This window comes from Balaenoptera borealis (assembly GCF_965194805.1).
Source record: "Balaenoptera borealis genome assembly, chromosome: 2".
Taxonomy (NCBI): Eukaryota; Metazoa; Chordata; class Mammalia; order Artiodactyla; family Balaenopteridae; genus Balaenoptera; species Balaenoptera borealis.
The window spans coordinates 35695537-35710281 of record NC_138867.1 but is presented as its reverse complement, the minus strand read 5'-3'; the positions used below and the strand labels follow the sequence as shown (position 1 = coordinate 35710281).

General features: G+C 38.0%; 1 long non-coding RNA gene across 1 annotated transcript in view; it reads left to right on the top strand.

Annotated features, from left to right (window-relative positions):
• LOC309624415 overlaps nt 1-14745 on the top strand; it is a 52455-nt gene that overhangs the window by 8449 nt on the left and 29261 nt on the right. Inside the window, exons 3-5 of the long non-coding RNA XR_014241886.1 lie at nt 6458-6577; nt 7343-7506; nt 8137-14678. This is a non-coding gene — a long non-coding RNA (uncharacterized lncRNA). The remainder of the gene's footprint in view (nt 1-6457; nt 6578-7342; nt 7507-8136; nt 14679-14745) is intronic.

The window sequence follows — 14745 nt, the reverse complement described above, 5'->3', positions numbered from 1 at the left end:
CTTCTTACTGAGTGTTCTACCTATGGATTAAACTTTTTTTTATAACCAAACAAACTGTAAGAAGAAAAAGTATTATTTAGTTTTGTTTTCCTTTTCCTGGCTTGCATCTCATTTAAAATTTTGTTTTCCAAATTGAACATTAAAAAAAAATGCCACAAAGGAATAGAAATAAAATATATCTTCCTCTTGAGGAAGAGGCCATCCTCTAGGTGAGGTTTTGCCTGGACTCACATAATTTTGGAGATCCTGTTTACAGACTCCTTTAGGTTCTTATACATTGCACAGTCACTTGGACTTGAAGGTGTGGCGCTAGAAATGCCCATTTTATGAAGCGTTCATAAGTTCTTGATTGTCAAAGAAAGTACAAAGGTCTCTCTTTTTGGCCCAGATGACATACCAGTCAGCTTTAAACCCCAAATCAAATCTTTTAACCCTTGCCAAGGACTGCCCTTGAGAAAGATTAAAAAACACATTTAAAAAAATTCAGTACATTCTATTTTTTAAAGATTTTCCCTGGCAGTTTTTTTTTTTTTTTTTAACATCTTTATTGGAGTATAATTGATTTACAACGTTGTGTTAGTTTCTGCTGTATAACAAAGTGAATCAGCTATATGTATACATATATCCCCATATCCCCTCCCTCTTGCGTCTCCCTCCCACCCTCCCTATCCCACCCCTCTAGGTGGTCACAAAGCACTGAGCTGCTCTCCCTGTGCCATGCAGCTGCTTCCCACTAGCTATCTGTTTTACATTTGGTAGTGTATATATGTCAATGCTACTCTCTCACTTCATCCCAGCTTACCCTTCCCCTTTCCCGTGTCCGCAAGTCCATTCTCTATGTCTGTGTCTTTATTCCTGTCCTGTCCCTAGGTTCATCAGAACCTTTTTTTTTTTTTTAGATTCCATAAATATGTGTTAGCATACGGTATTTGTTTTTCTCTTTCTGACTTACTTCACTCTGTATGACAGACTCTATGTCCACCCACCTACAAATAGTTCAAATTCGTTTCTTTTTATGGCTGAATAATATTCCTTGTATATATGTGCCACATCTTCTTTATCCATTCATCTGTCAGTGGACACTTAGATTGCTTCCATGTCCTGGCTATTGTAAATAGTGCTGCAATGAACATTGCATGTCTCTTTTTGAATTATGGTTTTCTCAGGGTATATGCCCAGTAGTAGGATTGCTGGGTCATATGGTAGTTCTATTTTTAGTTTTTTAAGGAACCTCCATACTGTTCTCCATAGTGGCTGTATCAATTTACATTCCCACCAACAGTGCAAGAGGGTTCCCTTTTCTCCACACCCTCTCCAGCACTTACAGTTTGTAGATTTTTTGATGATGGCCATTCTGACCAGTGTTAGGTGATAGCTCATTGTAGTTTTGATTTGCATTTCTCTAATGATTAGTGACGTTGAGCATCCTTTCATGTGTTTGTTGGCAATCTGTATATCTTCTTTGGAGAAATGTCTGTTTAGGTCTTCTGCCCATTTTTGGAATGGGTTGTTTGTTTTTTTGATATTGAGCTGCATGAGCTGCTTATATATTTTGGACATTAATCCTTTGTCAGTTGCTTCATTTGCAAATATTTTCTCCCATTCTGAGGCTTGTCTTTTTGTCTTGTTTATGGTTTCCTTTGCTGTGCAAAAGCTTTTAAGTTTCATTAGGTCCCATTTGTTTATATTTGTTTGTATTTCCCTTTCTCTAGGAGGTGGGTCAAATAGGATGTTGCTGTGATTTATGTCATAGAGTGTTCTGCCTGTTTTCCTCTAAGAGTTTTACAGTGTCTGGCCTTGCATTTATGTCTTTAATCCATTTTGAGTTTATTTTTGTGTATGGTGCTAGGGAGTGTTCTAATTTCATTCTTTTACATGTAGCTGTCCAGTTTTCCCAGCACCACTTATTGAAGAGGCTGTCTTCTCTCCATTGTATATTCTTGCCTCCTTTCTCAAAGGTAAGGTGACCATATGTACATGGGTTTATCTCAGGGCTTTCTATCCTGTTCCATTGATCTATATTTCTGTTTTTGTGCCAGTACCATACTGTCTTGATTACTGTAGCTTCGTAGTATAGTCTGAAGTCCAGGAGCCTGATTCCTCCAGCTCCGTTTTTCTTTCTCAAGATTGCTTGGGCTATTCGGGGTCTTTTGTGCTTCCATACAAATTGTGAAATTTTTTGTTCTAGATCTGTGAAAAATGCTGTTGGTAGTTTGATAAGGATTGCATTTAATCTGTAGATTGCTTTGGGTAGTATAGTCATTTTCACAATGTTGATTCTTCCAATCCAAGAACATGGTATATCTCTCCATCTGTTTGTATCATCTTTAATTGTTTTCATCAGTGTCTTATAGTTTTCTGCATACAGGTCTTTTGTCTCCTTAGGTAGGTTTATTCCTAGGTATTTTATTCTTTTTGTTGCAGTGGTAAATGGGAGTGTTTCCTTAATTTCTCTTTCAGATTTTTCGTCATTAGTGTATAGGAATGCGAGAGATTTCTGTGCATTAATTTTGTATCCTGGTACTTTACCAAATTCATTGATTAGCTCTAGTAGTTTTCTGGTAGCATCTTTAGGATTCTCTATGTATAGTATCATGTCATCTGCAAACAGTGACAGTTTTACTTCTTCTTTTCTGATTTGGATTCCTTTTATTTCTTTTTCTTCTCTGATTGCTGTGGCTAAAACGTCCAAAACTATCTAGAATAATAGTGGTGAGAGTGGGCAAACTTGTCTTGTTCCTGATCTTAGAGGAAATGGTTTCAGTTTTTCACCACTGAGAACAATGTTGGTTGTTGGTTTATCATATATGACCTTTATTATGTTGAGGTAGGTTCCCTCTATGCCTACTTTCTGCAGAGTTTTTATCATAAATGGGTGTTGAATTTTGTCAGAAGCTTTTTCTGTATCTATTGAGATGATCATATGTTTTTTCTTCTTCAGTTTGTTAATATGGTTTATCACATTGATTGATTTGCGTATATTGAAGAATCCTTGCATTCCTAGGATAAACCCCACTTGATCATGGTGTTTGATCCTTTTAATGGGCTGTTGGATTCTGTTTGCTAGTATTTTGTTGAGGATTTTTGCATCTATGTTCGTCAGTGATATTGGCCTGTAGTTTTCTTTTTTTTGACATCTTTGGTTTTGGTATCAGGGTGATAGTGGCCTCGTAGAATGAGTTTGGGAGTGTTTCTTTCTCTGCAGTTTTTTGGAAGAGTTTGAGAAGGATAGGTGTTAGCTCGTCTCTAAATGGTTGATAGAAATCACCTGTGAATCCATCTGATCCTGGGCTTTTGTTTGCTGGAAGATTTTTAATCACAGTTTCAATTTAAGTGCTTGTGATTGGTCTGTTTATATTTTCTATTTCTTCCTGGTTCAGTCTCGGAAGGTCGTGCTTTTCTAAGAATTTGTCCATTTCTTCCAGGTTGTCCATTTTTTTGGCATATAGTTGCTTGTAGTAATCTCTCATGATCCTTTGTATTTCTGCAGTGTCAGTTGTTACTTCTCCATTTTCATTTCCCATTCTGTTGATCTGAGTCTTCCCCCTTTTCTTCTTGATGAGTCTGGCTAATGGTTTATCAATTTTGTTTATCTTCTCAAAGAACCAGCTTTTAGTTTTATTGATCTTTGCTATTGTTTCCTTCATTTCTTTTTCATTTATTTCTGATCTGATCTTTATGATTTCTTTCCTTCTGCTAACTTTGAGGGTTTTTTGTTCTTCTTTCTCTAATTGCTTTAGGTGTAAGGTTAGGTTGTTTATTTGAGATTTTTCTTGTTTCTTGAGGTAGGACAGTATTGCTATAAATTTCCCTCTTAGAACTGCTTTTGCTGCATCCCATAGGTTTTGGGTTGCTGTGTTTTCATTGTCATTTGTTTCTAGGTATTTTTTGATTTCCTCTTTGATTTCTTCAGTGATCTCTTGGTTATTTAGTAGTGTATTATTTAGCCTCCATGTGTTTGTGTTTTTTACAGATTTTTTCCTGTAATTGATATCTAGTCTCATAGCATTGTGGTCGGAAAAGATACTTCATACGATTTCAGTCTTCTTAAATTTACCAAGGCTTGTTTTGTGACCCAAGATATGATCTACCCTGAAGAATGTTTCATGAGCACTTGAGAAGAAAGTGTATTCTGTTGTTTTTGGATGGAATGTCCTGTAAATATCAGTTAAATCCGTCTTGTCTAATGTGTCATTTAAAGCTTGTGTTTCCTTATTTATTTTTATTTTGGATGATCTTTCTATTGGTGAAAGTGGGGTGTTAAAGTCCCCTACTATGATTGTGTTACTGTCGATTTCCCCTTTTATGGCTGTTAGCATTTGCCTTATGTACTGAAGTGCTCGTATGTTGGGTGCATAAATATTTACCCTTGATATAAATTGTTATATTTTCCTCTTGGATTGATCCCTTGATCATTATGTAGTGTCCTTCTTTGTCTCTTGTAATAGTCTTTATTTTAAAGACTATTTTGTCTGCTATGAGAATTGCTACTCCAGCTTTCTTTTGATTTCCATTTGCATGGAATATCTTTTTCCATCCCCTCACTTTCAGTCTGTATGTGTCCCTAGGTCTGAAGTGGGTCTCTTGTAGACAGCATTTGTATGTGTCTTGTTTTTGTATCCATTCAGCCAGTCTATGTCTTTTGGTTGGAGCATTTAATCCATTTACATTTAAAGTAATTGTTGATATGTATGTTCCTATTACCATTTTCTTAATTGTTTTGGGTTTGTTATTGTTGGTCTTTAACTTCTCTTGTATTTCCTGCCTAGAGAAGTACCTTTAGCATTTGTTTTAAAGCTCGTTTTTTGCTGCTGAATTCTCTTAACTTCTGATTGTCTGTAAAGGTTTTAATTTCTCCATCGAATCTCATCAAATGAGATCCTTGCTGGGTAGAGTAATCTTGGTTGTAGGTTTTTCCCTTTCATCACTCTAAATATGTCCTGCCATTCCCTTCTGGCTTTCAGAGTTTCTGCTGAAAGATCAGCTGTTAACCTTATGGGGATTCCCTTGTATGTTATTTGTTGCTTTTCCCTTGCTGCCTTTAATATTTTTTCTTTGTATTTAATTTTTGATAGTTTGTTAATATGTATCTTGGTGTGTTTCTCCCTGGATTTGTCCTGTATGGGACTCTCTTCGCTTCCTGGACTTGATTGACTATTTCCTTTCCCATGTTAGGGAAGTTTTCAACTATAATCTCTTCAAATATTTTCTCAGACCCTTTTTTTTTCTCTTCTTCTTCTGGGACACCTATAATTTGAATGTTGGTGCGTTTAATGTTGTCCCGGAGGTCTCTGAGACTGTCCTCAAGTCTTTTCGTTCTTTTTTCTTTATTCTGCTCTGTGGTAGTTATTTCCACTATTTAATCTTCCAGGTCATTTATCTGTTCTTCTGCCTCAGTTATTCTGCTATTGATTCCTTCTAGAACATTTTTAACTTCATTTATTGTGTTCATCATTGTTTGCTCTTTAGTTCTTCTAGATCCTTGTTAAACGTTTCTTGTATTTTTTCCATTCTATTTCCAAGATTTTGGATCATCTTTACTATTATTACTCTGAATTCTTTTTCAGGTAGACTGCCTATTTCCTCTTTATTTATTTGGTCTGTTGGGTTTTTACCTAGCTCCTTCATCTGCTGCATATTTCTCTGTCTTCTCATTTTGTTTAACTTACTGTTTTTGGGGTCTCCTTTTCGCAGGCTGCAGGTTTGTAGTTCCCATTGTTTTTCGTGTCTGCCCCCAGTGTATGAGGTTGGTTCAGTGGGTAGTGTAGGCTTTCTGGTGGAGGGGACTGGTGCCTATGTTATGGTGGTTGGGGCTGGATCTTGTCTTTCTAGTGGGTAGGGCCACATCTGACGGTGTTTTTTAGGGTGTCTGTGAACTTTTAGTATGATTTTAGGCAGGCTCTCTGCTAATGGGTGGGGTTGTGTTCCTGTCTTGCTAGTTGTTTGGCATGAGGTGTCCAGCACTGGAGCTTGGTGGCCATTGGGTGGAGCTGGGTCTTAGCATTGAGATGGAGATCTCTGGGAGAGCTCTTGCTGATTGATATTCCATGGTGCTAGGAGGTGTCTGGTGGTCCAGTGTTCTGAACTCGGCTCTCCCACCTCAGAAGCTCAGGCCTGACACCAAGCTGGAGCACCAAGACCCTGTCAGCCACACAGCCAGGTACGTGGGGATTTTCTTGCCTTTTAGGAAGTCTGAGGTCTTCTGCCAGTGTTCAGTAGGTGTTCTGTAGGAGTTTTTCCAGTTGTAGATGTATGTTTGATATATTCGTGGGGAAGAAGGTGATCTCTACGTGTTACTCCTCCGGCATCTTGAAGGTTCCCCTCCAATAGGAGACTCCATTAAAGACGCCAACCTCTGCAAGAGCTAGAGATGCAGAGGCATTTTTTTCAAAGGGTTTGCAGCTTGCCTTTTTTTTTTCTTTTTCCTTGTGCTTCATCTAGTTTCACTTGTTCACAGGGTGCTTCATGCAGAGGCCTCATACCCGGCACTTCGGATCAGAGTGCCTAGTGAGAAATAGCTGTGCTGACACCTCAGCTCGCGGGCTGGGCTGTGTGCCTCCATTGCTGTTTTTAAAGGGTTAGTTTTCTCTCTTTGGATATTGACAAAATGTGCTTTTGCAGTTGACATTTTTTCCTATATTTTTCTGAGATGAGATTTGTGCAGGAGGGTTGGAGGATTGGGTCTGCTGTTTTACAGATCTGCCCAAGCATTCACTTTTACAGAAAGATGCCTGAGATCTCTGCTGCTTTATAAAAGCTCTATTTATTAGGAAGTGTTCAGTTCTGTCCAGGTGATCCCTACATTGCTCTGTAGTGATTAGTGGGACACTTTTTTTTTTTTAGGAGTTTGAGGAAATCATTTGTCTTGCAAAGCCAGTTTCAATCCTGGGATCCCTGAACTAATGTGTTAATTGTAGTGGCATTTTAAGTTTGGGCAAATGCTAATGTCTTTTTCCCCACTTCCATCCATAATAATGATAAAAGCTTTCCTATAATTCAAATTAAGGCCCTCTCTTGGGAGCTTCCCTCTTATATGACTTCTCTCTGCTCTGCAAAACTGCCTCCCGCCCTTCTTAGGATAGCTGTCCCTGAGCCCTGAATCAACAAACCCAGTATTCCAGAAGGCCACTGGTCTAAAAGGATTGACAGAGCAATGCCAAGCAGAGCTTCCCTTCTTCTCTTTCCCCCTTTCTTTCCATTTCTCAGTAAATCAACAACCTCAATAACTAACATTTAGTAAGCACTAACCGTGGTGCCAGGCAATGTGCAAAGTGCTTTTAGTGAATTATTTTCCCTATGCTACAAATAAGGACACTGAGAGAAGTTATGTAATTTTTCCAAGGTCCCAGAGCTCACAAGTGCTGTGGCGGAGAGTGTGTGCTGCTGACCACTGAATTACAGCGTCTCCTCCTCCCCAGCACTGATCAGGGGCCCACTCCTTAACACTTCACCCCATCCCTTAAAGCACAAAAGGACAAAGCCACCACATTTCAATAAAGGATAAAGGTAAGACTTCTCTGAGCAATAATGGTGTACTTAGTTTAGCTACCCACCACCCATCTCTGGGTGCCCAGGAAGTGGGTACAAAAAGCAGGAAGTACAAAATTCTTCACAGTATTTCTGATTGGAGCTTTTAGGCACTTATTTTAATTTTCTATTTTATGTGGAGTAGTTTACCACTTCTGCAACTACCAAGGGTATCTATAATAGCTTCTGTGAAGTTTAAATGATCAAATACTTCCTTATACTCTGTCTTATTCTGTTCACAAGCACCCAACCAAAGTCAGTTTTCCTGCTTAAGCTGAACGTATGCATGGATAAAGTGGAGAGTAGAGTGAATAACATGAAAAAAACATCGATGGAGTATAAACTATGTGCCAGGGATTATGCTAAACCCTTTGTGTTTATCTTAGATAAGCCTATGGTAAACCAACAAGGGAGGTGGCATTATTGCCCCTGCTGCTCTATTGGGATGTAAAGTCAGTCAGAAAATCTGCAGTCGTTTGGTACATCTCTTTTAGGGGAAATGGGGTAGGAATGGGCATAGGCAAGAAAGATTAGCATAAACTCAGATGCAAATGGAGGTAATGGGAGATACATCACCTACCCCTTTTTGTCTTTCTATTCTCATTATAGACGTTGCTAATCCACAGCACCATTCCTTCCTTCAAGGGCTCACCACCATCTACTAGTGATGGCACAAGAGATTTTGCCATGCTTGACCTAGCATATACTGTGTGTAGAATTGATTCCAAGAGACCCTAATACAAGGTGGTTTTGTAAACTTTGAAGGTATGTTGATGAGGCCCTCCTTGCCTAGGTGATTATGGAAGGGCTCTGAAGATCTTTCATCAGGGTTTTTTGCTTTGTAGGGCGAACTTTTTGCAAACAGAATATGAAAGGGATGTAGCAGGAGAGAGATCATGATCATTAAATATGTAACTAGAAAAAAATCTCACCTAGGATAGAGGGTCCTGCAAGGCATATTCACCTACAAAAAAAGTACCTCAAGAATGTCTGGAATGTATCTAACATTATCATACATGCCTTTCTGCAAAATACCGACATTTGCAATTCAGAGAGCAGCAGGACACAAACTGAAGAGGCGGGAACAGATTGTATTTGGGTCTAACTGTGACATTTAAGTTTTCAACTCTATGAACCAGCTAAATCTTCCAATACTTTAAATAGAATTTTGGGAGCCAAGTAGGGAGTAAATGATTTTAAAAAATAGATGAATTGCAATAATTAAAACCTAACTTTATTTAGGAGATACTTTGTGATGTTTAAACATACACGAAAATGAATATTTGGACAATTGAATCATTTGAAACCTATGGCATAGAAGTTTGCTATAATAACACAGCCCTTTGGGGGATATTTCCCTAAAGGATCAAACATTTATTCATTATCTCTATTTTATCTTTGGTTCTTGATGCTTGTGTATTTTAGTAATTCTCACTCATATAAGGTAGGAGACACATTTTAAATTTTATTTATACAGGTTGAACTCTTGTTTATCTCCCTTACTGAAAGGATGAAACACTGTTTCTTTATTATGAATGCAGTGCAGTGCACAGTTGACTCTAGAACCAGAGAGAGGAGAAAACTCAATCTTTAGTCTGTTTGTAGCTGCCTTAAATACTTGAGAGAATTCAGCTTATTCAGGATCATTCTGTTGCAATGCATTAGTGTTTAATGTGGACACTCACAAGAACTGACTCATTTTTCTGAATGTTTTCCTGGCCTCCAGTGTTTGGTGAGGAACCTCAGAAGAACACAACTTTCTAGTTAATAAATATTTTTAAATGAGAACATAAAAAGCATTCTACAGAATAAAAATTTACTTGATAACTTGATAACCTCTGTAAGGTGTAGAGGAAGAATATATTGAGATTTTGGTTGTTGGGAAAAAAGTAAGTATTTAAGAGTAATGTACTCAACATGGTCTGTGACTTGGTGTATGGTTGGATGAAGGACTATCTTGTTCTTAACACATTAGCATTCTTCCTTACTAATGGACTGCTTAATTTCATTAACAGGACTACTGAAGATAAGGTATTGCAGCATTTTCTTTGTCTTGAGTCCTCGTTCTTAATTTTATTTGAAAATGCAACAAAAGAAATATTTGTACACTTTGGCTTTAAAGCACTAGTTTAGTAGCTATGGGATGTTTTCCCCATGATAACAAAAATACTTAAAAATGCCTAAAGATGAAAAATACTTTTTAGTTTTTTATATCAAAGCATTTGAAAAGGGGGAGGGTGGGAAAGAGAGAAAGGAAGAAGGAAGGGAGAGAAGGACCAGGAGAGAGAGAGAGAGAAAAAAAAATGCCTAGGTGGTAGATCTGTTACACATTTTCCCATGGTCAAACCCGCAGACCAGTGTGATGTTATGGACCTGTTACTCTTGAAGTTCCACTTAGAAGTCCCCAAGGCAACAAAAACAAGCCTTCATAAAAAGCCTGTGTGTCATCAACTACAATCAATAATGTAGGAGATTTAGATGACTTATTAGAAGTGATATATACGTTTTTATTTATTTATTTATTTATGGCTGTGTTGGGTCTTCGTTTCTGTGCGAGGGCTTTCTCTAGTTGTGGCAAGCGGGGGCCACTCTTCATCGCGGTGCGCGGGCCTCTCACTATCGTGGCCTCTCTTGTTGCGGAGCACGGGCTCCAGACGCGCAGGCTCAGTAATTGTGGCTCACGGGCCTAGTTGCTCCGCGGCATGTGGGATCTTCCCAGGCCAGGGCTCGAACCCGTGTCCCCTGCATTGGCAGGCAGATTCTCAACCACTGCGCCACCAGGGAAGCCCGATATATACGTTTTTAGAGTGCCAATATTATTGCACGGTTTCATTATAAACAAGGTGAGTTGCCTTTACCCAAGAGCCTGACCTTTTGAAAATGACAGGAGGAAATATCGATTTTCTACCCATTCTTTTTTCCGACCATAAAAATATGCTAAGTGTTCTAATAGGGATACAGGGTAAATTATTATATACAGTATCTAGTTTTGTAATTTATGGGCTCAAAAAGAAAAACTGTTGCCTTTTGAAAATTAATACAGCTTAGAACATGTTTTCAATACTGATTCTGCCTAGAAAGAAGGATTTCATGGTCAGATAAATTTTGGAAATATTGTACGATGTTCCCTCCTTAGGCCCTGAGGTGTCTAACCATTAAAAAAATTCAAAACTCTTTAACTTCATTTCAGTTAGCATCCCCTAGGCTTATTGATCATGCACTCTTTCCTCACTAACACCTATTAACATGATAAAGATTAGAATTCCTTGGAACACATGTGGGAGATCTTTCCAAATATGGCAAAGGATGGTTTACTTTTCTGAGGAATAGTTCAGAGACAAACATTGTAATTTCAGTAGATACATATTTATTTTGATGTGTTAGGGAAAAATGCACATCTCATTCATGACTGAATGGATACTGTTGCTTAAAATGAAACTAAGTTAATGTAAGAGAAAGGAGTATATTCAAAGAAAATATAAAGTGAATAATAGTAGAGATAATATATAGTGTGGCAAAATCATTCAGGTGAATGTCTGAAGACTGGGAAATGCTGGTTTTATCTATAAGTACAGCGGTCCCCAACCTTTTTGTCACCAGGGACCGGTTTCTTGGAAGACAATTTTTCCATGGACTGGGGAGGTGGGGGATTGTTTTGGGATGATTCAAGCACATTACATTTATTGTGCACTTTATTTCTATTATTATTACACTGTAATATATAATGAAATAATTATACAACTCACCATAATGCTGACAGGAGGTGGGGCTCAGGCGGTAATGCGAGTGGTGGAGAGCGGCTGTAAATACAGATGAAGCTTCACTCGCTCACCCCGCTTCTCACCTCCTGCTGTGCGGTCTGGTTCCTAACAGGCCACAGACCAGTACCAGTCCATGGCCCAGGGGTTGGGGACCCCTGTATAAAATAGGTTGCAGTATTTTGGATGTGCATATTCAAAACTTGGGGGGAGGGGGGAATTAATGCTCTGGTTCTGGCTTAAAATAATTTTGTGACCTGGGAGGAGAAGCCCTTTCTAGACCTCAGTTTCTTTGTAAATAGGGAGAGCTGGATTGGAGATCTATGGTTGACTTCAGCTCAACATTGTTGGTGTGACAGAAGGTTATCGTGGTGGTCTGATCTGCTAGCCCCTTTATGCACTCTGAGACTCAGGGAGGACTCTTTTATTTCTGCATAGCTGGAGAATTACAGCTTGCATTGCTATCTTTACCAGGAAAATAGTGGCCAAATGTTGCCCTGACCACACCTTAGTGAATGAATGTTGACCAGGCTGTCATGCTGGTGCCTTGGTTCCGGGGTAGCAGTGGAGCAGAACGCTTCATTCTATGGCCTGCCACTGTTTGAGACCTACTTTTGTCTTTTTCTCAAAGTAGCTAAACCAGATTGCTGGATTTGAGCTACCTTTGTGTGAATGGAGCACCTTGCAGTTCAAGCTCCAGGGACTTCCCTATGTGACTGGCTGGAGGACTGGACTATCTGGAAGACAGAGCTTACTCACTTTTTTTTCATGCCCCCCCCCCCCGATTTTTTTGTTATTTTGGAGAATTGACATCCATTTAATTTATTGAGTCTTACAATCTGGTCTCGTTTTAAATTTTTTAAAATGTGACTTTTTGGTTACACTTATTGCTAGGGTTTTGTTTGTTTTGATTTTTGTTTGTGTTTTTAATGATCCTGTATTGTTTTGTGAATGAGATCCTGTGACCTATAACATTTCCTAACTGCTTATTGTTAGGGCAATATAATGTATTGGCTATGTGCACAAACTCTGCCAGGCTCTGTCACTTACTAGCTGTGTGACCTCACAGAGTTACTTAACCTCTCTATTCCTTAGGATGTTTTTAATCCTTAAAATCAGGATAATAATACTAACCTCCCTCTGGATTAAATGAGTTAGTACATTAAAAAGCATTTAGTACAGTGCTTGGTACATAGCACTCAAAAATTGTTAGCTGTTACTATTATAGCTGGTGTCCAGGACAGCCTTGTCCCCTCTGACATCAATCCTGCGCTAATGGAACACTAATCAACCAGAGTCAGGTGACTAAAATTGCTGTTATAGATATCATCATTAATGTACAAACTCAGGTTGTTTCTCTAGGGCAAGATGAGCTAACGCATCCCCAAGTTGTGGACCACTGTAAACCATAGACATCCTGACTCCTGAAACTACAGTTAAGAAATGTCACAAACTGATGTTTAATCCCAGCCTGTTTGTTCATCCCCTTTAAAAACCCCCTCACTCAAAGACCAGGTTGGAGTGAATCTGAGGCTTGTCTCCTACTCCCTTGCTTAGCTCCCTGCAATAAAGACTCTACTTTCCTTCACTACAACCTGGTATCAGTAGATTGGCTTTGCTGGGTGTTGGGCAAGTAGACCCCAGTTTGGTTCTGTAACACTGTCAGTTGATTGTCTTGAAAGTTCTAGGTGTATAATTATATCACATGAAAAGAACATCAGTTAGGTGCATTCTTCCTTTCTTTTGTTTTGAGATGATTTCTGTGTCTTTGTAGTGTTGATCCCAACCTTCTTTTACATAATCTATATACCATAATTTATAATTAATTTTATGTCCTTTTTTTAAAAAAAAACTCACCATTATACATGAGCATGTTCCATGTTGATAAACTTTTGGTAAATATGATTTGTTATGAATATGATAAAAATTTGTATATTATAAAATATAACATATATTTGTATATATTAGTATATAAAATTTATGTACAGTTTAAATAATGATGACAATCAGACTATCTGTATATGCAACAAACTTAAATAGAATATTAGCAGGCACTTAGGAGACCCTTGTGCCTTTTCCCAGTTGCAGCAAGAGTTTTCTATCAGATGCAAACTATTATATATAGGATGAACAACAGGGTCCTACTGTATAGCACAGGGAACTATATTCAACATCCTGTGATAAACCATAATGGAAAAGAATATGAGAAGAATATATATGTATAACTGAGTCACTTTGCTGTACAGCAGAAATTAAACACAGCATTGTAAATCAACTATACTTCAATAAAATTTAAAAAAAGAATTTTGTATCAATTATTTCCGTGCTTTTCTTTTTACGTTTATCACCAGTGTATACTTATCACCATATAGATATATTAAGATTTCAGTAAGAGTTCCCCTATTGTGATTATTTAGTTGGGTTTATATTTTGGATGTTGGGAATAGAGCTTTTCTCATACTGAAGATTACTTCCTTGGGATAGATTCAAGAAGTAGAATTACTAGGTCAATGGGTATGACTGTTTTAAAAAGCTTTGGACAAATATTGATTGTCAAAATGCTTTCCAAAAGGTTACATCCGTTTATATTTCCAAAAAACAATGTATATGAGGATGACCATTTCAGTTCAACAGCCATCAATACTAAGGGTTATTAGTTTGAAAGACAAGAATATCTTGTTAAAGTAGTTTCATATAGTTCCTAATGAGGTTGAATTTTTTTTAAAGACCAATTAAATTTTTTTTGAAGGATACTTTGTATAGAGAAGTGTTTCCATATCACAAGTGTTTGGCTTGAAGATTTTTTTTTTTTTGGCCTTGCCATGCAGCATATGGGATCTTAGTTCCCCTGACCTGGGATTGAACCCATGCCCCCTGCAGTGGAAGCGCAGAGTCTTAACCACTGAACCGCCAGGGAATTCTCTTGAAGAATTTTTATAAAGAGAACATGGCTTTTGTAACTAACACCTAGATCAAAAAAAAGCAGAACATTATCTGGAGATAAAAACAGAACATTAACTGTCCTTGTGCTCACTTTCAGTTTGAAGACCATTTTGTATGCGAAAACCTCTGAAGAAAGAAAATTGACGTTGCTTTGACCAATTTAGTTTTGACAGCCAACAGCAAGTTTTCAAATTATGAAGAATGGAAGATTTTGAAAGATTTATATGAATTTAACACTGTCACTCTCCTCAAAGTAAAGTAATAGATTTATAATTCTGCCTGAAAATCTCTCTTTCTTTGGAAACGGTTTGATGTCCTTTGGCTATCAAACCAGATAACTTTGCATATACTTAGAGTTTTTATCAAGCCATGATAGTGTATCCTATAGTACAGATACTTAAACTCTAGTGTATATAAATTAGGTTTCCCTCAATGCTCTTTAAGACACAGGTTCGGGCTTCCCTGGTGGCGCAGTGGTTGAGAATCTGCCTGCCAATGCAAGGGGACACGGGTTCGA